This window comes from Caloenas nicobarica, chromosome Z (assembly GCF_036013445.1).
Source record: "Caloenas nicobarica isolate bCalNic1 chromosome Z, bCalNic1.hap1, whole genome shotgun sequence".
In the NCBI taxonomy this organism is placed as follows: Eukaryota; Metazoa; Chordata; class Aves; order Columbiformes; family Columbidae; genus Caloenas; species Caloenas nicobarica.
In genome coordinates this window covers 81,078,820-81,104,030 of record NC_088284.1, presented here as the reverse complement: position 1 = coordinate 81,104,030, position 25,211 = coordinate 81,078,820, and the positions used below count along the sequence as shown (strand labels likewise).

Genomic DNA, 25,211 nt, shown 5'->3' with positions numbered 1-25,211 from the left:
AAAAGCATTTTTATTATGATTTCTATTTCAAGAAGTCATTCTTTTAACTTTGTTTCACAGTATTCATTACAAATTGTTGTGTCAAATTGAAAACATTTATTTAAGCAAGTAAACAGACAGAAAACTTGACCATATGAATCTTTTGAGTAAACAGATTCCATATTCACAATTCACATGCACTCCATGGAACACACTAATGGGAGAAAGCAATCGTATATCAATATACAGTCAGACTACTTCTGTAGTCAATATTCTCTGCATGTCAAAATAACTGATTTATCAGCAAAGGACAGCCTAAGATTAGGCTGAATAATAATATCTCAGGCCCTTTTAAACATCCCTGACCTGTGATTTTTTCCAGCCATGCTGCTCAGTATGGGACCAGTACAGTTGACAGGGAACTCCGACCTCGACAGAGGCGAGTCAGGCCCTAATCCTTGTCCTTTTTCTTCATTTTATGAGACAAGAAAAGCACAGTAGAAATTATTTTTGTTCCTGGAATGTGCTATATGGAAATAATGACAGTTTTGTTTGCTGCAAGAATATCCTTATGTATGCGAGAATAAGAGACCAGTAGAAGAAAACATTACTGGTCAAAGTACAAAGTAAACCTCTAAATACTAAAGATACTTTCTTGGATGAAGTATGAAACATAACACTAAACAAAAACCCCCAAACTAGAGCTGCCTTTAAACTGCACAACGCCTGTAAAACGTCGCTGTTTCAGGCGTAACATTTGTAATGTATGGAAACCAAATCCCCTAAACAGTCGTTAAAACCAGGCACTGTTAAATCCAAAGACAGTAAATAGTAACAGCAGTTCCTAGAGTTAACTAGACATTGTACGTGCTACAGTAACCAAGAAAACATATACCCTTTGGTTTAGAGCCTTTAATTCTGTGTACTATAAGTTAATCAGCATTTCAATGTATTGATTTTAAAGGCTCAGAAACAGTAATTAATGTGACAAACTCCTGGATAATTTCATGGAATTCCTGTTTCCTACATTTCACTGCATTCGGGGGAGTGTTTTGTAAAATAAAACTTCAGTACAGAATGGTTTACTTTTCTAGAAAAATACTTTTTAATGTTGCAAAAGCTGCAGATTAAATGCTAGATAATTTATACCATTAAGCTTGAATGAGTGCCCTTTATTGGTCTTTCTGTTTCTTATTTTTCTCATCATTGGACTTAAGCATATTAAGTGAAATACTAAAGTATTTCTATTATTAATGAAATATTGAGAGACTGAGAAATAGAAAAAACTTATTTAATCCACTGAAACTTTACTACTGTTTCAGTCAGAAACAGAATCAGCCCTAAAATGCCTGGTACACTAATTTATTTCTGCACCAACTGTTCCCCACTGACTAGAGCTCTGTCGTCTATTTTGTAAACTGGAGCAGATTATTCTACAACTATCTTTTTATCTATTTTATTTTGAAAAGCTACAGTCTAGCTCAGCTTTCAACCACATGTTTGTCTTTTCCAATAAATCCAAGCTTTAGTGTCAGGAAAACATCTATATTAGTTATTCTGTAGTGCGTGTAAATATAAAATGGGATCTAACCACAAAGCTTTGGCAAAAATCACAATTTAGTGACTTGACGCTGTGCTCTTCAAAAGTTAATTCAAGGCTTTTCCTACAGTGCTACATGGTATTTTCAAAGCATGTTGTGCCGCCTCCTCCTTTCACTTATACTGGTGAAAACTGGATACTTTCCACTGGAGACAATGAAGTTGCATTCAGAAGTTAGATAAGAAAATGAACAGCATGATAAAAATCAGGGGTAAAAAGCAGGGCAAATTGCCTTAATTACATATGTATAAGTATGCATATATAGGCTTTAAGTTTATAATTATTTTTCCGTGCAGTAACCAAAATCAAAATCTTATTCTACAGCATATGTATAACTTCCTTCATGAACTTTTATTAGTTCATTTTTTTGTTCAAAATTTCATTTGTTGTCACATAGTCAAATTGGTGTTTGCTCCTTTGAAAGCAACTATCATTATGAGGCAAGCTCTGAAAGCAATGCTTAAGAAGTTTTCAATAAAGATATAGGCAACACTGCATTTTATGCATAACTCTAAAGGCATTGGATTCTAAATCAAGTTCAATAAATACAGCTTACAAAGGACAATTATCTAGATTTAAGTTAAGGTATACTAGTTTGGTGGAAACATGTAAAATAACTTCACAGAATGAATGAAACAGCAATTATTGCTTCATTCATAAATGTATGTATAGTTATGCTAGTTCTACATATATACTTGAAAGTTGTGCTAACAGCATGTACTTCATAGTTCAATCTGATGTTAATATAGCCCTGAAACATGACAGCATCTGTCAGGGCAAAAAACCTAAAATCTGAATAGTACAATACCAAGCTGATAAGGCATAATTCAGCAAAGCAAACTTTTCTGTAACTGGATTGTTTGGTTATTGGTTTTTGGTTGGTTGGCTGGTTAAGGAAAAAAAATATATATATATACAGAACTATACAAAATTGATGGTTCCTACAGATTTAGCTATAGATATCTGCAGCATTGTTTTTTCTTTGCTTTCTTATGTGGTGGCAGCATCCTCTCTACCCAATATAACTATATGCAAATAGCCCCTTCCCCAGTATCAGTTCATCTCCTGAGGTTGAAATTATTGTAGAAGAATGCTTGGTAATAACAAATTAATATTGTGTGCAATAATTAGAAAAATTAATGAAGAGTCTACTAATATTGAGAAAAATGGAAAATACTGTGAAATAATCTACTTATATATCAGGAGATAGTTCCTACCCTTGGAAAAGGTATGGCTGTCCATTTAATTATATGCCCTTGCACTAACCAACTTGATTAATGAGTCAGCCCTCGACCACTATGCTTTTGGTAGCACTTCAGATTCTAGACACATACAACCTCACTGAAATGAGATTTTGGGTTGTATCCTTCCTCAGAAATATGAGGGAACTGGCTCGCACATAGGGCAAAGAAGTACTGGTTTCTTTGTTCCTGGGAGAAACTATTCTTCAAATAGTTTCAAAACTCCTGAGTTTAATCTGCAAAAAGGACACAGAAATCTCTCACTGAACCTTACTTTAATCCAGAAATTCTTAATCTGTCTATCCTTGTTAGCATGAGAGGATTAGAGACATATTTTAGTTAGCAGATCAGTTCAAGAAGTTTCAATACATATTTGATTGGAGATTAATTGGTTAATTAAAAAAATAATTGAAGTTGTCTCTGTCTCTGTCCTTACTTGCCTGACAAAAATAACAACCTCAATTTCAGAAACTCCTTCCATTTATTAGCCAGGTTTCTTCTCCTTTAACCATGTCAGTGTAGCTGTCTGTAAAGTCGTCACTGAAATCAGATCTCACTGCTCAGATTGGTGCAGGCTTCTAGAACGTAACAGACCAGAAATGGGAACTTAAATCTGCCCGTATCACACAGGAGCTGTGCAAAGATGCTCACACTAGATCATACGACAGTATGAAATACATCTAAACCAAAGTACATATCCAAACATGACCTCTGAGGCTTAGTTTCCTTTTAACCTCAGTAATATCAACTTTTTAAAGTGCTTCCATGGGAAGACTTAAAACCAATGACATCACAGCTGGTGGCTCATGGAAGTTTTAATATAGATGAACATAAGCAGCATAAGCACATCTAAAAGCTGACCCGGCTATTGTACAATTACATTTTATGGCCACAGAGGTTACAAGTTCTTGTTCACTTATCAACAAGAGCTGTCAACCTTCAAAAGGTCTCTCTAAAACATCTAATAAAAGTTTGATGTTAATTATTGTTTTGAAAACAGAAATATTAGTATTTCAGCAGCACTTAGAACATTTACGGAGCAACGCTTGTGTTTAGAGCTGCTCAAATGCAAACCAAAAACCATGAATTTAGTAGTGAAGAGTTTACAAACACTTAAAAACAGTGCATTTTCTCTGAACGTCCAGAGAATAACTTATTACTTCATGATATCTGCATGCAAGCATATCTGTATAAAACAGGTTGCCAATAATACCTTTATCGCCTCATTCCATGTACTAATCTATTGTTATTGTATTCTATACACAATTTATGCTGCAAATATCATACAGCATACTCTGTTACAACAGGCAGAACCACTGACCTTTAAAATTTACATATCAGTTAGTCCAACTTTAGTTTCAGAAAGTGGTATACAATTTGAAATAGATGCAAATCGTCAGAGAAATAGCCAAAAAGCTGGGTGCTTATCTGAAATGTATCTCAAAGTCATGTGGTACATTGGAATCTGTATCAGCAACTGGAGACGAAGGTGACCAATGTTTCTTTTACCATTAGAACAGGTTTGATCTGAATTTTGTTTGAATTGTGGCTAGGGATCTATCCAAAACAAATCTCGACTTTGCTTGGCCCTCAAAATTACCATGAGTTTCATTGTCTACACAGATGCAGATGCTGATCTAATTTGTAGCAGCTGCAGAATACTTAATTAAGCCTTTTTGGCCATCTATGGCTGTCTGCTTCTGTATCGCATCATCATGCAGTGCAAGATAGACAAACGCTTGAGTGCCACACAATTAGCAAGGGGGTGCAATCATATTTTTTTGTTTTACGTTGAGGGCTTTTTGGCAAAACATCTGAAAATATCACAATACCTCAGTCAGGCAATTCAATTTCAGGAAACTAGAAAAAATGCACAGCCTAAAAAAAAAATCCTTCCCACCACCCCCCAAACTTTTAAAAAATGAAAGGGGATCGCAGGGAGGTTGTCTTAATTAACTGGGAGAAATCGTGTGGACAAATAATTGTGGTGGCAGGAAGGAGAAAGCTGGTCCTTACTCAAAATGCTAGTTCTGAAACTTAATTTCTAGGAGTCTTTCTTCTTGGAGGGAATTAGGGGATTGTCCGAGCAGAAACTTCTTTTGAAATGACCAGCTAACAGTGAGGAGGTTTAAACCTTCTAAAGCTACATAAGTTAACAATGGAATACAAAGTTATCTTCCTGTACATCAACTCTAGAGGTTGTGAGAGATACTGGAAGACAGAAAATTATTTTAAAGACGGGGACTCCCAGTGCTGTACTTTGCAGTTGACAGGAACCTACCTGATCCCTTCTGTAAATTTCAGTGGCCCCACAGCTGCTCTGATTTAGTCTCTGCTTGACAAAGAGTCACCAAAGCTCAGCACGTCTCCCTCCAGCGTGATCTTCTGTATTAGCACCCAAGCTGAGTAGTACAGATATTGTATTTCTTGGTTGACAGCTGTTTAATAATCTAGGTAGACTTTAAACACAGTTTTATTAAACCACAAGATAAATTACACTTCCACCAAATGCTTTGCTTTAAAACAAACAAACAAACAAAAAACTTTATGTTTCTGAGGAATGTGAAGATCCAGAATAATCAGACTGATGAACAGCAGTTCAAGAAATTGCATTTTCTTCAAATATATTCCTGTACTTAAAACCTATTAAGATGGGGAATTGATTCCAAATTTCCACTCTAAGCTCGTATTTGATCTATTTTTATATTTTGCATAGGAAAAAATGCCCATTTCACTTGAAATTTCACCTAATTAATCTCATGTCAGAAGAGATGGGGGGGGGGCAGAATTAAAACTAGTTACTGAGTTTTTGAGTTTGTTTGAGACTAAAGCTTTGCTTGCCAATTTCCGACCCGTACTGAAGAACTTCAAAACCCTCAATACATTTCTTCCATGCAAGTCTAGACTCACATTTTTGGAGTCCCTAAATCCCAACAGGAGAAAGGTTAGTAGGTTAAATTCTTCCTTTAGTTACACGTCAATAAGATCATTGACTACAAGTGTTGTGCCCCTAAAATATGTATGTGTATATATAAACTATATACATTGGGTGGAACATTGTCATAGGATGATGATATTTGAATGTCTCACAGAGAGACAGTGGCTGGTACAAGAACTGGAGTTACGACATATTCAAAGATGAATTCTGAGGCAGGAATAGGATCTGGGTGGCCACTGATGTAGGGCCAAGCTTCCATTTTAGGGTCTCATCTGAAACCTGTCAGAGCACATCAGATTTCAACAGACTTCAGGGGACTTTGGATGGAGCACATGAGCTCCACAACATCCCTATTCCATGCCAAGCACGTGAGTCAACATTTCTATGGCTGTTAACTCCTTCAGATGCAAATTCAGCCTCATTTTCAAACAAATGACAGGCCTTTAGTATTAGCCCGCTTCTAAAAAGCACATGTGGCTAACAAAAGGAGTGGTTATCACTAGGTTCAGATCTGATTCTAATATTATTCCGTAGTGTCATTCACAAAGTAATAAATACTATTTTTACATTTTTAGAACAATTTTAGTAATATATAATCTTTGAAAGAAAACATATTGTTGTTACCCCCATCTCTAGATTTAAAACTCTGTTAAAAAAAGAAACAAAACAAACAATACAGTAAAGAAAATTCTTAGATAAAAATAACCTTTGGACAACTGTTTATGAGATATTTAAAGGACAATATCAACTTGCAAACTACAGTTTCAGAAACTGCCTTTTGCAACAGTGAAACAATTTAGATTACTAGAACTGGATCAATTTAGCAAAACAAACAAACCCCCTTTTCAATGTTGACTTAGTGCATTTGGCAGCCTTTTTCCCCTCTACAATCAGCCTCTTCCCTGCAAAGGCCCTTGAAAATATCATCAAGGGAGCATGAAAAATATATTGATTTTTTTAAAAAATGGGGCGTTGTGAAAACAAATTTCCAAAAGCCTGGAAAGTAACAGATAATGCCCAAGATTAGCCTCTGTCCAAGCTCTCCACTGAAACCAGGAACAGAATTTATGCTGTCTTCCCAGATGCACTACACCCTCTCCCGCCAAGACCACCAGGACGCTCACGCGTGGCCGGCCAGACACCTAACATCCTTCCACCACCCCCATCCCAGCATCAGCCACCTGATGGTTTTACCTCCACCTTGTCCCTGCCCGGTGTCACATGTCCCCACAGCGCAGCCCTCCCCACAGACCTCTGCACCCCCATCACTCCCCCCTGCTGTGCCAGGACCCAGCCTGGCCCTGGAGAAGGCTCTGGGGAGACCTTATTGTGGCCTTTCTGTACTTAAAAAGTGGCTGATAAAAAAACACTGGGACAGACTTTTCAGGAGGGCCTGTTGTGATAGGTCAAGGAGTGATGGTTTTAAACTAAAGGAGGGAGAGTCAGGCTGGACTTGGAGAGAAATTCTTTACACTGAGGGTGGTGAGTCCCTGGCCCAGGTTGCCCAGAGAGGTGGTGGATGCCCCATCCCTGGAGACATCCCAGGCCAGGCTGGACGGGGCTCTGAGCAACGTGAGCTGGTGAAGATGTCCCTGCTCATGGCAGGGGTGGCACTGGGGGAGCTTTGAGGGTCCCTTCCAACCCAAACTATTCTGTGATTCTATGACCCTCACCCCAAGGCCTTCATGGACTGTCCTTCAGCCTCCCAAGCCACTAACAGTCATTTGGCAGGAAGATGTGCCAGGAGAGGTTTAGGTTGGACATTAGGAAAAGGTTCTTCACCCAGAGGGTGCTGGACACTGGAACAGGCTCCCCAGGGAGGTGTCCCGGCCCCAAGCCTGACAGTGTTCAAGAAGAGACTGGACAATGTCCTCAGACACACGGTGTGAACTGTGGGGTTGTCCTGTGCAGGGGCAGGAGTCGGACTCGATGATCCTTGTGGGTGTCTTCCAACTCAGGACATTCTATGATTCCATCATTCTACTGCAAAGGCTGTGGAAGGTTTCAGAAGATTCAGCACCACGGTGAAATGCAGGGCCAGGCTGCCCAGGACTCATTCATTCTTTGCCCGGTTCTCCCCACGCCACTGCAATTCCTGTCTGGTTCAAACAGGGGGGATTTCGCTGCTCCTCCCCAACTACAGCGGGACAGCTACCACTTCCCCCTGTCCCCAGGACCACCCACTCTAGCTTACGCCTCCCCTCCCCACAAACTGCCCCTCAGCACCTTCCCTCGGAAATGGTGCTACCCCTGTCCCCCACACCCAGCGGGACACCCAGCCCCTAGACATAAATAAGTGAATAAATGAATAAAAGCCCAGGGTAACATGTGTCCAGGGTGCAGAGAGTGGGGCAGTCACCCCTCCAGAGCCAGGGTCACCCCCTCACCACAGGTGCGCAGAAAAATGGGACTTTGGGTTAAAAAAGTGTCTCCTGGAGTTATTTTGTGTTACCTGAGGAGATGCGTCCCTGGGTGGTGGCACAGGATACAGCTGTCCTTAAAAGAAGAAATCATGTCAAGCTTTAACATTTTACCATTTTGCTTTTAAATTGTCGTTTGTTAAACAGTGAGATGGCTGTGTTTTCCAAAAGGCATGCAAATAGTTTTCTAAGCACCGGTTAGAGGATGAGTACAGCCCAAGATCAATAGTTTTGTAATTTTATTGGTGGTGTAGCATCCCTAAGGTAGGATTCAGATGGAGTTTATTACAGCTTCTGAAAACGTCAAGTTACTTACAAGTGATATTCATTTTAGGCCTAAGTGCACATCAGTAAAGACTCGTATTCTTTTTATAGAAATTGTTTCATAAATCTCTTTAAATATATGTAAGTACTATGGGTTTGCATTTTAATAATACACTACTTTTGTGCTTTTAAACATCTAAGGTGCCGAACAAGAATTGTAAACTGTGAAGTAACTACTATGGGAAAGATTAAGTAAAGCATTGGAGGCGGATGATTTTGACAATAAAGAGGGTGTATGTGGTGAGTGTTTAATATTTATTGCATTTAATATTACAAAGTACTATTTATTGTTTTCAGATTTAATGTTAAAAGCAAGGCCTGGAGAGCAAGCTCTGCTGTATTGTGTGCTTACAGGTACACGTTTGACAAAGGCTTTCTGTAATCGTTGCTTGATGTGTATAACACCATTTTAGTAATGGCATGCCATTTTATTTAAAGTTCATGTGTCAGCTGTGCCTACCTTGCAAATATTTTTTGCAATTAAATGATTTTGCAAAGAATCATGTACATTTAAGCTCTTTGCAGTGGTATACAAAGCATTTAAATTGTGCTCCCAGAATATATATCCTATTATCTTTGAAATTATCTGAGTTTACATCTTTTGTTCCTTATAAAAGCATATGGATTGAGGGAATATTCTGAATGAATGAAGAACAAAATACAGTACAGTTGAATAATCTTGTGGGGTAGATTAATCTATAGCCTCGATTTCTCTCAGGGTGGGTTGCTGTGGCAACCGCCCCAGCTCACTTTAAAATAATTTTGTAAAGCTCACTTCAAGCACTGTACCCAGCGTGGGCCAAGTTTAAAAGCAGCCAGACATGGGAAGAAGTGTTATACTGTGTTGCTCTTACAAGATAGGGAGGTGGTGGAAGAGAGCGAGGCGTGGAGCAGAGTGGGGTTGAGCAGAACTTTAAACAGAAAATAGAAACAAAGCCACCCCAGGGTTAAGATGCAAAGGAGGTGGATCATTTCATAGTAACCTTACTGCTTTTCAGCTTAAACACCACTAAAAGAGGTAAGCTGGCAATCTTGTTTCTCCTAAGGGAAAGATATGTTCTGCATCCACAAAAGAACAAAAACGGACTTTGATAATCATCTTCAAAGGAATGTTACCTTGAGATAATCACACTTGCAAGGGAGATACTTGGATACACACTTCAGTCTTTGATAAAACTTTGGAGATCTGATTTTATAATTTATTATACTTTGAGTGTGTTTGATTGTTTAAAACATTGCCAGCCCCAGGTGGTGGATTAAGAAAAAAAAAAAAATTGTCAGCAGACCTACACATGATCTGTGACCAGCAAAAAAGAGCTGATTTGAGTCTTGTGCCAGAAATTTGAAAAGGATGCATTTGTGGAGCATCAGTACAAGTACAGACACCAGAACAAAGGTTTTTCACTGTTTGAAATTATTCCAGATTTTAAAATTAAATGCAGCAAAAGAGAGGAAAAAAAATCCTAAACACTTCAAAAGACACTGCAGAAATTCATGCCTTATCTAACCCTGAGATGAGTGGGAAAGCCTGATCCCTCCCCTTATATCTGTTTGTCCATCTAGCATCTGAACTGTTTTAAAAATCGAGGTGTCCTTTACACAGATTTGATGAATTGTATTCATGACAAAAACTTGGCATGGTTTTAAGGTACTCAGTAAGTGAAGGTCACAACTATTTAAAGATTAGGCCACAAGTGCCCACACGGAGGTGTAGTAGATGTGCTAAGCTGCTGTATACTTCTATTTTCTGAAATACTCGCCTACTCTAATAATTGCTTTCAAGATATGACAGTGCTCATGTTCTGTCTCGCCAGTTGAAGGGCTGTGTTACCAACTATCCAGAACCTGAAAACTTACATATCCTGCACAAAATCAAGCAGACGATAGTCATTTTCAATTAGAGCACAAGAGTGTGAAGTCTTAACACAGGTTTCTATTTTTGCCACTAAGAATTGTTACTGGATAGTTGGGGTGCCGTGCTGGGAGACTGAAATTGTCTGCAGAAGAGGCATAGGAAGAGTACAACCCATGTCACTGTTCCATATTCTTTCCTGCTGCACTTCATGCCAAAGCTGAGGCTGAGTATTTCTTCCCCAATGTTATTCGGGCTCCTCTGCTGAGCATTATGTGCCTCTCACCACCGTGTACAGTATGCTTGGCTTGTGTGTGGTTGCCTGGTGGCCTTAGGAGCATCATTATTACTATTGTTGTTGTTGCCGGTGCATTTATAGCATGTAACTGTCTGTCCATTGGGACTTGTCCACTCTGCATCTAAATTTCACCCAGACAGAGCAGGGAGCGACGAGAGCCAAAGTCACAAGGGGTGTTCTCTAGGGATCTGCATTGAGAGCAATTACAGGGTGCTTGTTAGAGCTGCCTGAGCTTCATTTTGCTCTGACTGTGCTTTGAGTATCCACGTTTTAAGAAGTACTGTTGAAGCAAAAAGGCATTTATTCACTGTCAAATACGGAACTTCAGAAGTAGGTCAGTGGCCCAATGAGATGCTTATAGGGGAAAAGACTGCAAGACCAAGGACTTGTACTAAAATAAACCAAATATGTATTTATCACTGTTGTTTGAATTCAGTCATTTGGTTTTATCAGGCATGCAGTTCCTATTTCCACTGCCTTAATCTATCATAAAAATAATGGTTTGTGCCTGTATAAACTCCCCTGCTGCTCTCTAAGGATGGTAAAAGTTGGCTATCTACATAGAAATTAAGTACCTGCAAAGTCGCAGTTCTACTCACAAATTATTGCGTGTGGATTCAAACTCCCATACAGTAAAGTCCTTTCAGTCCGGTTCTAAAAGCAAATGAACCTATTAAAAAAAAAAAAATCCTGTCCTTTTTAGACAGTCTGCTGGTAATGCTGCGTTTTTGTGGGTAAGTCTGACAAGAGACCGTCTCCAGCAGCCGGCGTGACCGGGACCCATGCGAGGGGGCCAGCGCGGCCGATTTGCCCAGTGTCCCTCGTTGAGGAAAAGTGGGTTTTTTTGCCCCAAACTTCGCCGTCGGGATGGCTCCCGCCGAGCCAGCCGCGGTGGGGTACGAACCCTGATGGAGTTTGGGAAGTTGGGCAGCTTGGCAGACGGGAGGGCTCGGGAGAAGGAGCCCGGCAGAGGTGCGGGGGGAGTCCCCCGGCGGGGTGGGAATGCCGGGGTGCCCCGGCCATCGGTGACAGCCACGATGGCCGCGGGTCCGCTGTCCCCAATCCGCCCTCCCCTCCCGCGGTGCTGGCCCGAAGCCGCCCCGGGAGGTGCGGGCGAACGGAGCGGTGTCTGCCCCAAAGGTGGGCGCGGGTGTGGCGGGGCTGCGATATTTTGGGGACGTTTCCCCAGCCCCGCAGTTCCCCGCACGCCGGCTCCGTCCCTCCGCTGCCGGGGGGAGCGGGCGGCCGTGCCCGGGCTGAGAGGCCGCAGGAGCGGCGAGGAGCCGCGGAGCCGGGGCTGCGCGTTCCTGCCAGCCCCCTCGCAGCGATCCTGATCCTCCTCGGGCTGCTGAACCTCACCGGGAACTGGGGGGAAAAAAAAAAAAAAAAAAAAAACACCACGCACCGGCTCGCCGTGTTGTCTTCGCTCGGGGATAATAAAGGATTGTCATTAGGTTCGCGTGTGGCAGATGCCATTACCCCCACCGCAAAACTAAAATTAGCAAAATGTCAGGAATGGAAAGATTGATTCACCCAAGATGCAATTATCATTTAAAAAGTGCTTGATTGAGGTGCTGATGTTCAGTGATTTATTCTGCATACCATATACATAATTAAAGTAGTGTAGTGGAGTAATTTATCAATCTAGTTTAGACTAGAGGGGCAAGGAAGGGAGCTGCTGCCGCTGCTGCTGCTCTATGTTTGTTTTATTAAAACGCTTTCGGGATCTGATCCCGCCCCCTTTTTGCAAGAGTGAAACTGATTATTTCTCCAGCTCGGGAGGAGAGAGTCATTCGTTTGGGATTGTGGGAGAGAGAGAGAGAGAGAAATAGAGACACGGAGAAGGAGAAGAAAAGGGAGGAAGAGGGGAGCGAAGCAGAGAAGGACACCTCATCAGGCGCGTAGTCCGAACCCCTTCCTCGCCTCCCCCTTCCCCTCTCCGATGTTACAAAGCCTGTGAGCTGCTCGCCTTTTTCCCATTCGCCTGCTGTCACTTCCTTCCTGGACGCTTTCAGGACGAGTCCGGTTACTTTTAATCCGACCAGCAGCTCAGCCACTTTCTCCTCCTCCTCCTGCCTGCACACACACACACACACACACCCCAGGCATCTTCTGGCTGCTTATTGGATTGACTTTGAAGGTTGTGTGTGTGATTCAAGGAGGCTGCATGTTGAACCAGGTGGTGAATATTTAAGGCTGGAAGAAGTAAAGGGATTTTTGCTTTTTCCTATGAAAGGAAAATATCTCAAGGACTAGTCTGATCATCCAAACAGCTAAATGTTTATAATGTAAGTACATGTGAAATTCAGCATCGGAGTATATTAGAGTGGGCATGGTACAAAAGCCCTATGTGCATTTGCTATTGCATTTGGAGAATGTATCAGTCATTGTGTGTGGACTGGGATTAAGATTGCTTGCAGACTTTTTAAGCGTATGATTGCACTGTCAATTGCTTAAAAGTAACTTTTTAGACAAGTAACAGAGTTAGACCACTGTCTAGTAAATTATTGCTGACTTGTCTCCATCAGTGTCATAAGTGTTTAAACTTTGATGAAGTTAGTTTGCGTCATTTGTGTGCTTGATCTTGTGAAGTGTTCGAAGCTCATTTGATTTGAATAGTTCACCTAATGCTATGACCTTGTAGTGCTTGCACCCTGATTTATCAGACTAAGGAAACAATCCATTTTGAGTGAAATGCTCTTAAACTGCTCTGTATCATAGGCTTTTCAGTTCTGGAGTTTAGGTAATGCATGCTTCCAAGTGTTTAACTTTGTACATCTTTCATTTGAATACTTGTATTTGAGATGGAAAGACCCGTGTCATTGATGTGGGAATTTAAGTCATAGGCTGCAAACCTCTTTTGGAATACCATGCTTTGGTCTTTACATAGGACTTTGAGTAATCTTTATGATTTTTAACACAAGCAAGGAGAGCTAATCAGCCTTACAAAACTGTCTGGTTTAGTTGCAGTACAATTACTTATAGGCTGAGATAAAGTTTAATGTAAGTGAGAGACTTATAAGACTATTGGTGCATTATGTAACTGTAATACTTAGAGTTTCCCATAAAACTTACTGTGACCTTCTGTCAGCTTGAAAAACAAAACAAATACAAAGACAAACTAATAATTCTTTTCCTCAAAGAAACAAACAAACAAAAAAGCAGCACAATGCAAAACAAAGCTTAATGAATCACTGTGGGAACCTAAGCATTGTCTTTTATAGAAGAATTCTATTTTCTTTATCGTATATAATAATTATTATTAGGAAATACCTGTATTCTGAGATTAAATACTGTAATATACAACTTAAGACTAAAGATTTAAGAGAACTAAGCAGAGAACGGCACTTTGCCAGTATTTTACTGGCGATAAGAAAAGAATTGTCTTGACACAAAATGCATTTTCCTAGCACATATCTGATGATCAGCTTAATGGCAAATGTCCTAGTTTCATATCTTTACTTTAAAAGAACTACAAGATGGATGATAAACCAATTATATTAGATACAAATGTGACTAGATTTCATTTATTGGCACTATCCCGGATATTGTGGTTGAGGAGTAGAGATGTTTATATGGAGTATAATAACTCTAATCCCTAAAGGCTTGGCAGAGCATGGAAATAAAACCACCTGTGAACCAGTTCTAACCTCTGTGTTACATACGTACTGATTTCCAGTTCAAACCCTCAGGCAAATGGCCACTTTGGGGATTTGTTATTTTGTAAACTGTTTTCGTTACATGATTTTAGGCACCTAAGGTCAAGTCAGAAAACCTGCAAGACTTTACTTGATGAGTTTTAAAACACCTATTATATTATTCTTTCTCTATTAATGAATAAGTAATTCATATCAAGTCTAATTCTGAAGTCTCTCCTCACACTTAAGTCTCTTTGGAAGTAATGGAAAAATTATTTGATGAAGAACTTAAGGGAATGGCCCTTAATCCAGAGTGTCTGTGTTCTTTGTAGTACACATCCGTTTATTTTAAAAATTTGCTGTTTATATGTATTTTTACTAATACGCCCAACATAGTTAGTGTAAGAAAATAGTTCTGGGACCTGAACATGAGAAAACTGGTCCCACAGAGAATGCTGAGAGTGCTTGTATGAAAACACACAAGTCACAGGAATAACGATTCACAGGATCAGGCCCCGAGCAGACCTGAACCTCCTGCCTGTCCCACAGCTCTCTTAGGACAGACACATAAATAATGACACTTTAAATGTCCTATAAATGAATCCAGGAATCAGATATGTCTGTATCCTCTTAAGATTACTTGTCCAAGAAAAAAGGATACTTAGGCTTAAGAGCCTTATAGAAATTGGTACTAAATGATTAATATTGTCTGAGATTAAGTCTTTTAGATCTATGTTTCTGAGATTATAGTTTTGGAGTGTCATTAAGAAAAGTCATACAAATACTTTCTTACTGTGAATTGTCTTTCAATACAGGAGAAGAAAGTTTTTCGTATGTTTTTTTTTTTTATAAACACTCTTAATTTATATACCTACAGCATGTACATTCAAAACCAGAGAAACGCCTCTATGAAATACTTCTGCTTTTTAAAACATCTGAAATATTATAGACAAAGAGAAATGAAGCATTCTGAAGCTTTCTCCAAAAGTTTACCCCTGAAAGATTTTGATAGCTCACTATTTAGTAGACAAATATAGCTACATAGAAACTTAAAAACTGAACAGGAATTGCGAACAGAATACTTTTGCCAACTTCGTTTCTTTTCATTTTGTTTTCTCTGTAACAGGTTAATTTATTGTTCACCAGAATAGTTCATTTCATCTTCAGAGAGCTAAGCATGTTTGTACAACTCATTGGGCAAGAAGTCATTAACTGTTATTAGGTGCTTGAAAGAATAAGCATTTGGTTTTTGATACGTACAGTCCATTTTTACCTGTTGGACAACATTATTCTAAATTAGATGATAATTTATCCAAAAATCAAGTAAGGTGTAGTGGTAGTCTTTTGAAAACACTGATTATGAAGATGAACATAATTAAGGTGCTATATAATTTCAAGGAGTTTCCAGTCTCTGCTTCAGCATTTTGAAGTATAACCAAAGCAGTTATATTTGCGATGTATTTTTAGATTTTTAAATTTTGCTGTATGCTATCAGCAGAGAGATTTTGCTACATCCTCATTTAGGCTTTATAGCAACTTAGGTATAAAATACAAAAAAAAAAATTATACATGTAATTCTGAACAGCTAGAAAACTTCAGGCTTAAGAGTAGGGTTAGTATTCTGGTATTGCAAAAGGATGAAAATACAGTTTTGGATCTTATTTCAGAAACAAAATAGTCTTAGAAGAACTCTGGTTAGCAAACACACCTGATGGTGCAAGTGAAAAGTTGAAAAATTTCTTTTTATTTTGATTTTCTGTTTTTAAAAGGAATTACTTGGTCCTCTGACCAACTTTAAGGTAATTTTCTCAGAACCGATGGTCAACGCTACATGTGGATAGGTGATTAAAAGCTGGTGTCTTCAGTCTCCCACTTTAATCTCACTGTCTCATTGACTGCAGTGCAGTAGAGCTTGTCTATTCACTCGGATCTGTCATCTTTAGGAAATCAGAACAGCTTATAGAGGCAATTCACAAAACCAACAGTGACAACAAAGTCTTATGTGCCTTACAAAAGAAGGATTAGGCAGTTCACATGTCATTTTGATTGGGCAGAGATAAAAGCTGATTGCTGCAGCATGGCAAGGCACACTTCAATTTCAATTGATTATTTTATAGGACAACTATAACTATGTTGCTTAGTCATTGTTAAATACAATTTGAAGGAAGGAAAACTCAATTTTGACATTACTGGTTTCATATGGCTTTATAGTAGAAGGTAGAGCCACTTGTAGCATTGTTATACACATTTAAGAAACACTGTTTAATTCACCACCTTTGGGACATTTATTTAAAATGTAGTAGATGATTCTCCTGGGATTTTTTATAACACATTTTTGTCTAGGTGATATCCTGTGATAGCAATTCAAAGTTCTTAAAAGTGTCTAGGACTATACGAAATTCACTGCAATTACCCTATTAAGGGCTTATGTGCAGAAGAGAGCACATAAAACATGTCAGGGCTTTGCAGATTTATCAAAAAGGACAATATAGATGAACAAGTCAGTCATCTTAGTTTATTCTATTATTTTTAAAAATGTAATGTGATATAAAACTATACGTTACATATGTGAACAAAGTGGTCTAGTTTGAAAATAGTTAGGAAATAAAATATTATCCCTATATTATTAAATATGTCATTTATCAATGAGAATAGAAACTTTCAGCTATTTGCATAATTTAGTTATAATGTAAAGCCTTTAGCATTTGGAAGTATAAAACTTCCAAGCTGATAACTTCTATGTTAATTTCTTACCGTTTTTCAAAAGAACTCTTTTTTTTACCCAACTGATGCCTCCTAGTGTTTCACATAATAAAACACTAATGAGTCAACCATAAATGTAAACATTGTTTTTTTCATTGTCTTCATCTTATGTGATGCATAAAATTAATATTTATGTCTTTAATTTTGTGTGTGTTATTATAATCAGACAGGAAGCTCGTGTAAACTCAGATGTTTCATCTTAATGGACACTAAAAGCACATTTTGATTTTCGTTCATTCTGGCTTTGCCTAGCTATATTTTGAAAAGTTTAATTTACGTGTAAAGTACATTATGCTTTTTCTCCTCTTGTTTCCTAGGTGCATTATACTAAGTTCTCAACAATATCTTATGAGGCTCTAATGGCAATTTAAAAAAAAAATCAGTAGGATAATGTTTTGGAAAGTAAGCCCTTGGAAACAGGCAATAAATGCAGTTAGAGAAAGGCTGGAAATATCCTGAAGTACCTCACAGCCAAGTCAGATGAAAAAGACTAGTCTGAGACAAGCTCACTCATTACAGTCCTTAAAGAATAGTTAAGTTATCACATTTTGTAGTTGTTCCTGGTTATTTTGCTGCCGAATAAGCAAGAAAACTGTATTAGGACAGTCTTCAAATCTGCAAAATGTGCACCTTACCCTTTTGATTGTAGAAGTGGACAATCAATACTTTTGAAAAGGAATTTGCGTACGTAAAATATTGAAACAGGGCTTGGAGTGGTAAAGACTGAAATATAGTGTCCTTTTCTTACAAGATCAGTCTGGCCATGTAACTCTTGAATACCTGAAAAAACATTCATTTATATTAGAATTATATCATACAGCAGTAGATTGTTGGGGTTTTTTTGACAGGGATTTGTAATTTTCAAAAAGTTACCTAGCATGAGTGTGACAAAATACAACTTATGGGTCCCAGCTGTATATTTGAACTGTCAGGAACAGTCTTGTAATGATAAAGAAGCAGCCAAGGCTGAGTGCACTTTTGCACATTTTAATGTCAGAGAGTTTTATGTAAAATATGAGATCAATTTAATGATGACATTGGAAATATAGCCTATTATTCTAAGACTTTCAAGAAAAGCAATGGAATTCCTAGATACTTGTTCTAATAAGGAAGTTTTTTAAAGAGAAATAAAAGGATTTTGCAATTAAAAATCTTAAGTTTACCAGTTAATATGGGTGACAAAAATTTGTGTCTTCTTCTCAATGCACATATGGTAAATTTAGGTGCCTGCTTACTGTTAAAATGATTGTTTCCCACTGAATACGGAGAGTTAAATCTCAGTCATGGAATGTAGCATTTGGTTTTAGCATATATAAAAAATGCAGTTTTTAGGATTGTGTTCTTCCATCAGCCCTGTTAGTATGACATTTTTCTCCCGTTAGTTTTAAACTGCAAAGAGACCTTTCTGAGATCTGCTATTTATTTCAGCCACTAAACATCAGATAGTATCCTAGCCTTTAAACTTCCTTGCATTGTGAAAGTGTTTCAAAGTACGTAAATGACACCTGTTATTCAGCCAGCAAAGCTAACTTGCAAAAGTGACAGAATTGTCTCATATAGCTACATTGCTTCTTCCTTTGCAAAGAGAAAGTAAATTTGAAAGAGAAATAGAGGGAAGCATAGAGAAAAAGAATTTTTAAGGCAGTTCAAGTGTGAGACTATTAGTTTGAAATACAGCTAAGCAGAACTGCACTAAGCATTTTTTTTCTCCTTTTTTTTAACATATAAATACATTTAGATTGCAGAAATAGCAAATCCTAGAAGGACATTATTTGACTTATTTGACCTTTTTAGGTCTGGATAAATAATTTTACTTTTTTAGGTCCGGATAAACTATTTGAGAATCATTTGTTTTAACATTGTATGGAATGAGCCCTCGTGCAAGATGGATTCAGTAATCACATCAGTGAAGCCTGTGGCCTGGGCCCCTTTTGTCGTCCCCTGAACAGGTGACTTCACAGTCACCTGCTTCGGCAGAGCTGATGTTCTTATCTTCACCTGGTGCCACCTTCCCCGACATTGCAGCGCTCCAAGAGCTCGAGCGGAGAGCGGTCCAGAGATCCCGGCCAATACAGCCTGTCCTGGGAAGCCGATATCTGCTGCCTTCATTTAAGTTGGCCATAAGGCAGCCCGCAGATTAGGGACAGGACGGAACAGATGGCATAAAGCTCCTCTGCCTTCCTTTTCCCAGGTTATAAACCACTGCTGATATGAAACTTAAAATCCAGCCTAACCGGTCTTCTCCGACTCTTATTTCTCCAGCTGTTTAATTGATTAAGACAAGTTCATCATAAAAATTATTATTAGCCAAATGCCAGTGCAGGAATTCACCTCAAACATTACTGTCTTTTATCTCTCAACTTGTAAACACAAGATATACAGTTAGGTAAACTGAATTAGAAATAACATTATTTATGTTTGCATTTATAGATACGTGATACATGCCATTTGTGGAGCCCATGCTCAGTTAAATTTCACTATTTACTTTCAAGTAGTCAATCAATAGCTGTTAGCAAAGTATGTACAAAGGACAAGGAGGGAGGATGGTGAAATTGTTTATAAAACATATCTACAAAAGTAAATATAATGCAGAACATTGTCCACGTGAAACACTACTTCTAGTAATATAAATAAAAAGTAGCACGGTAGCATGTGCTGTTTCTTTGATTTCTAAGAAATTTGTCCCCCTACTGACAAATTTATTGTGATATGATATTGTATTCCACATAATGGTGCATTGTTTTAATCCAAATAATTTCATTATTGTCAGACCATTACAGATATTAAAATGTTCCAGAATGTATCCACCAGAACATGGCACTTTTCACTTAAAAATTCCATACAGACTTCTCAGTGCAGATTGTTTTAAATCATTTCATCGAGGTTGGCTGGGAAAGCTGTCCCTAGAACGGGGAGATGTTGTGGAGAAACAACAGGACACTGAGGTTCTGTCACCGTCCCATCCCCTTCAGATGCATTTTGGCTTTGGACACGTGCTGCCTGGAGCTGCCTGTGTGGTTGCTGTAACCCTCGGGAATGCCTGGACAGTTCGTGAAGGAAATTAATACAGTTTGAGGATATTCCATGAAACCAGCAGGAGACAGTATATTCTCTACACTTATCCTCAGGCCTGCTTTATCTCTGTCCATCTGTGTCCTGAGTGTTGCTTCTGTCTATACCGAATGTAAGAAGCGGGAGAAACAGAAAAAAAAAAAAAAAAAAGGAGGAAGACTTCTAGGACAGTTAGCAGGAATGTGGCTGCAGACTGTTTGGTGAGATGGTAAGCAAATGGAGGAGAGGGGACAAGACATGGTAGCTGAACTCAAAACTTTAATCTTGCAGGTTTTTTCAAAGAAAATTCCTGTTGAAGTGTTTAGAGTTCATCTTGCTGTGAATGATCCCTAATTGTCACAGATGGAGGGCAGTGGTCTTAACAAATCAATAATAATGATTGTTTAAATGTGTTCTATACCCACAAGGAACTGGTATTTTAAGCAGTATTTGATGAGAATCTATTATGCACACAGAATCCTGGAGAAGTGGTCAGTTTTCCTTTATCTTGCTTATATGTGTGAAATGCAGTCAAAGAATTGATATAGCCGCAGAATGTGAAAAAATCCAGCTTATTACCCCCCTGCAATATATGAAATAAGTGTGAAACTGCACACTTACCAAACTTCAGCGTGACACATTTTTTATGTCAGAATACTGAGCCAGGGAATGCATCCTTGCAATGGCATACAGAATGTACAGCTTCATCCAAAACACACATACATAAAATTTAGAGATCAGAAATATGACCGTAAATGTTCGAAAAAGCCTATGGAGTCGTACAGTAATTTAAAACCAAATAGGATGAAGAAAAATTTCTTTAATGTTCTTGGGAGCGTACATCAAAAAAAAAAGCATATAACCCATGCTTATTGGATTACTATTGATCTTAGGTGTGTGATCTGTTCTTAGCAGTTGGAAATAATTTAAAGTTACATTTAAAAATATGTATTAATTGTAAAATAATATTCCATCTTTTTCTTGAAAGGAAACATGATGGAACGATTGACAAGCTACCTAATTAAACCAGAACTGCCCATAATTACATGTACAAAATGGAGAATGCCTACCTATATCCTTGGTAGGTAGAAATCTGCATATCTTCACTGGGATAACAATGGGATCTGGTGCTTCAGTTTTATGTTGATGCTGCATTAGAACTATTATGCGTAGCACAGAAACAGAAGATTATTCTTCTACATTTCCTGTAGTATTCTTGGCATACAAGTTGAAAACTGGACTAATATTTTTGTGTTTTTTCCAAAACTTGATGTTGACAAAGCAAAGTGAGAATCTGTCTTCGGTACAAGTTCCAGTACTTAAATTACCTTCCAGAACATTCCATTTAGTTCAGTTATGGTTCCAGCAGATATTGTCACAAGCTCAGTATTACATTCTGTGGTGATCAGCAGAACAGTCGTCTTGAAGGCATCCTTAGTGAGTGCTGTCTTTTCTGGAATTTCATGTTTTTAAAACACGTATCAGGGATAAGATATGGCGGTAAGAGGCATAATGCAAATCTTCATGACAGATACAAAGAAAGCAATAGAATAAGTGGTATTTTTATATGGTGTTTTAATTATATTAGGATTTTTTTTCCCCCTGCTTCTGTAGAAAATCCTTATTTGGGAGCACAAGGATTTCTTAATGGAGGCAGAGTGTGTTCTATATTGAACTTTTTTTTTTCTTTTTTTCTCACTTAATAACAGTATGAAGCACTATCTGATGCAGCAAAGAGGCATGACACAAAAGAAAAATATTCTGGTCTGTTTTGAAGAGCAGTACTTGTCTTGTATTTGGACAAGAGGTGATTTTCTGGCGCTGCCTTCTGTTACAAGTTGCTAAATTTCATCTGTAAAGCAGTAGCACTATGTTCTACCACAGTTTTCTGTGTAAGATTAAAGGCAAACCTGTTGTGAGACCGTCACTATTTTGACTACCCCAAACAGGACATGGAATTGCACTTCTACAGATTTCTGATGAAAAGTAATTTTAAGGATGGTCAGAAAGAAAGTAGTTGTTCTTTCACTCTCCTATTTTCCTGATGGGATCGAAAAGAGGAAGCTGTTCCACTAATGGATCAGAAGATTGCTCGGTGAATTAAACATCATCCTAAAAATACAGCTTCCATGTTTGATAGATACAAGCTCAAAATACGACGTAGATATAGCAAAAAGGCCTCTTTAAAATCACAACAAATCTATAGACGTGTAGTACTGTGAGATTCCCCTGCTGATACTTGCAAAAAGAAAGAATCATCAGCATTCTTTTTTTCAAACGTTGGTCTAAATGCTAATCTTAAATGAAGAACAGTTAAACAAATGCCCACTGTCATGTCTGTTTACAGAGCACATTTTGAATATATCACAATCTAAACTAGATATGTAAGATTAAAATACAGTTTTTCTATTGAAAAGGTGAACCTACAGCACAATCAGTTCCTAATTGTGTTTCAAATTTTAAACAAGTTTCTTGAACTTTATTATCTCCAGCACCACATGCAACCCATTAGTGACCATTTCCAAGAAAACTAGGGAGCAGGATCCTTCAATATGAACTCTGAAACATTAAAGAGAGAATTTCAAAAATACACTGTACATCTTTAACATACAATTCACTAATCATCACTCCTAAAAAGATACCTTAACTTTACTTAAGGCAACAGATGCAAGGTAAAAAAATCTGCAAATGAAGCGCAGTGTCTCAGTTCTCCAAGGGCAAAATGTGAATGAAAATTGCCAGCTCTACTGAGGTGCTGTAAAAGCTAAAAATCTATTCAGCTTGCCAGGATGTATCCAGGTAATTAGAAAGGACTTAGGGCAATACAAAAAGGGAGAATTTAGGTTTTACTTTGCTGTGTCCTGTTGTCTGCTGGAATCCACATCCCCAGACTAAGCCTATGCATTCCTTGTAAGCACTGGTTTGACTTTTACAGCAGAAATTCAGGGTCTGAGAAACCTGATTTGAAATACTTCCTACCCTTAATTCAGATCAGTTCACAGAAAAGGCATTAATCTCTTTCTGGAAAGGCCTTAATCGGTTGGCTCTAGAACATTCTGGGAGAAAGCTAGTCTCAGTTTCCAAACGTAAGGCCATCCCATATTTCTATAGATAATTAATATTTATCAAATGAACGACTCTAATTGAGTCATGTTTCACTGGATTGCCATAGTTCCTTAGCTATTGAGTTGGTCTCTTCTGCTCTTTTATCTCTCTTACTCAAAAAATAAAAGCCTTTCTGTGTTTCTAGTCTGTACTATACCTTAAAACTAGTTTAAACAGACAGTTCCATGCCATCTTTCCTATTGCATTTTATAACAAGTTTAATTTTACTTTATAAAATACAATGTATAAGCAGAAAGAGCCTTTTGTTTTTTCTTTAGGAATGTATTCATCAGAATGTGTGGAACTAGATCTTTTATAAATACCTCTGTGTCAGTCTTCCGTAATTTTTAGTGGTCTCATTCTTTCAGGTGAGCTTGTTTCTTGAACTGAAAGTAACCATGCCTAGCAAAGCTCTGAAATCTAGGATAGGAGTTAGAAACATGAGGAGGTGTTTGAATACGAAGACAATGAGCATGCTGTAAGTGACTAATGGATTGATTATAGGTTGACTGAGTCGGGAAGTACAGCTTCGGGGTGCGATATATCACACAGGCTACCTAAGAGTGTTTAATAAATCTTTATGAAAACAAATAGTTCAAAAATAGCCATTATATGTGCACTTTCTCAGTCATCTTCAGCAGAGCTTGGGTGGTCCTTTAGGAAAGACCTTGTGGCTTAGCAAGCATGCCTCTTCGCCCAGTTTCTTGTAAAGTTAATGTGCCTGTTGAATATGTGGGTGTGAATCCAAACCTGACTTCCTGACCACATTATTATGCTTGAATTAATGAATAAGAATAACAGCTCTGGTTAAAAAGTTGTGCTGATATGCAATCTTGACTAGTATTTATCCAAGAACTTGAAGCAGCTTGTAAGTTGTAAAAATGTGCTGCTTTTTTCTTTTCTTTCAGCTATAATTGGGAAATTCAAATTTCACAAAGAGAGCTTACATCCACAGATATTAATACGTTTATTTAACAGTATTTCAGATGTAACTGAATATATGAAACTGTGCCCTTTGCTCATGTATTCCAGCATAACTCCACTGACTTGATGACCTACTAAAAACTGCTTTATATACAGAATTATAATTCATGCTGTTAATTAACATCCACCTCTTTTTCTCAGTTCCACTCTGACTCTTTTTCCAGACTCATTAGAAACAAAGATACTATTTGAATAGAGCATTTCAAAAGAAGATCTCCTTATCTTCTCTTCTGGACCACACTAGGAAGAATATGTAGATATCTGCCACTTCTTTGGTCAAGAACATTACAAGCAGACTTAAGCAGTTTTCAAAGTCCCACTTGGGCATTAAGGTCTGTATACGTGCAGCTGCCATTTACAGATCCTGAAATGAGGTGGAAAATGAAGATGCGTTAAATGCTGTTCTAGAGCTTTTCACAGACTAGGCGAGTATACATCAGCTCCTGTCTGCTTATTGTATTATGTAATGATACATATTGGTTTTATAAATACCAAATTGTTCCATTTTATTAGTGTGATTCTGAAGTACCATCAGAATATTAGATAATCACTGCGTATGGAATGCATAACAGGCTGAGACCACTGGCCTGATGAGGCTTCCAGATTCTCTCAATAGATGACTTGTGCTGCTCGCACCACTAGGTGCTATACTAATCTTTACTCAGCTGGCAGTCACATCTTATTCCTAACATATTAGGCAAAACAGAGTGTAAAACATCAGTGCAAAATTCAGAAGAGCTTGTATGTCCTTGTAATTTGAATTTTCTTAAAAAAATAAATCAATTAAATAAATGCACTCCCATGTCTATTTGGTCTGTCTTCAAGTGATTAACTGAAAGGGTAACAATGTAAATTACATCTGAAATGAAAGATTTATTTTAGAGACTCAGCAGAATTCCTGAACTCATTCCTGAGCACAAGCATGCAGTTCTGCTGCCATGATGAGTCAATACCTGGGAGTGCGTTTTAACTATTAGGGAAGATCAGGTTCTCCTTTTAAATTAGAATATATACCTTC

At 38.2% G+C, this 25,211-nt stretch overlaps 1 protein-coding gene across 13 annotated transcripts in view; it reads left to right on the top strand.

The window, feature by feature from the left end:
• Positions 1 to 25,211, top strand: part of MEF2C (myocyte enhancer factor 2C) — a 140,398-nt gene that overhangs the window by 1,066 nt on the left and 114,121 nt on the right. For 9 of the 13 annotated variants that reach the window (XM_065656250.1, XM_065656260.1, XM_065656264.1 and 6 more), the window contains one exon: positions 8,644 to 8,742. The exons of 1 other annotated variant lie outside the window; for it this stretch is intronic. The gene's annotated coding sequence lies outside the window, so the exon portion shown is untranslated. Of the gene's footprint in view, positions 1 to 8,643; positions 8,743 to 8,799; positions 8,857 to 12,717; positions 12,941 to 21,164; positions 21,186 to 25,211 lie in introns of those variants that run through there. 3 more of the 13 variants (XM_065656252.1, XM_065656253.1, XM_065656255.1) reach the window with 3 other exon arrangements.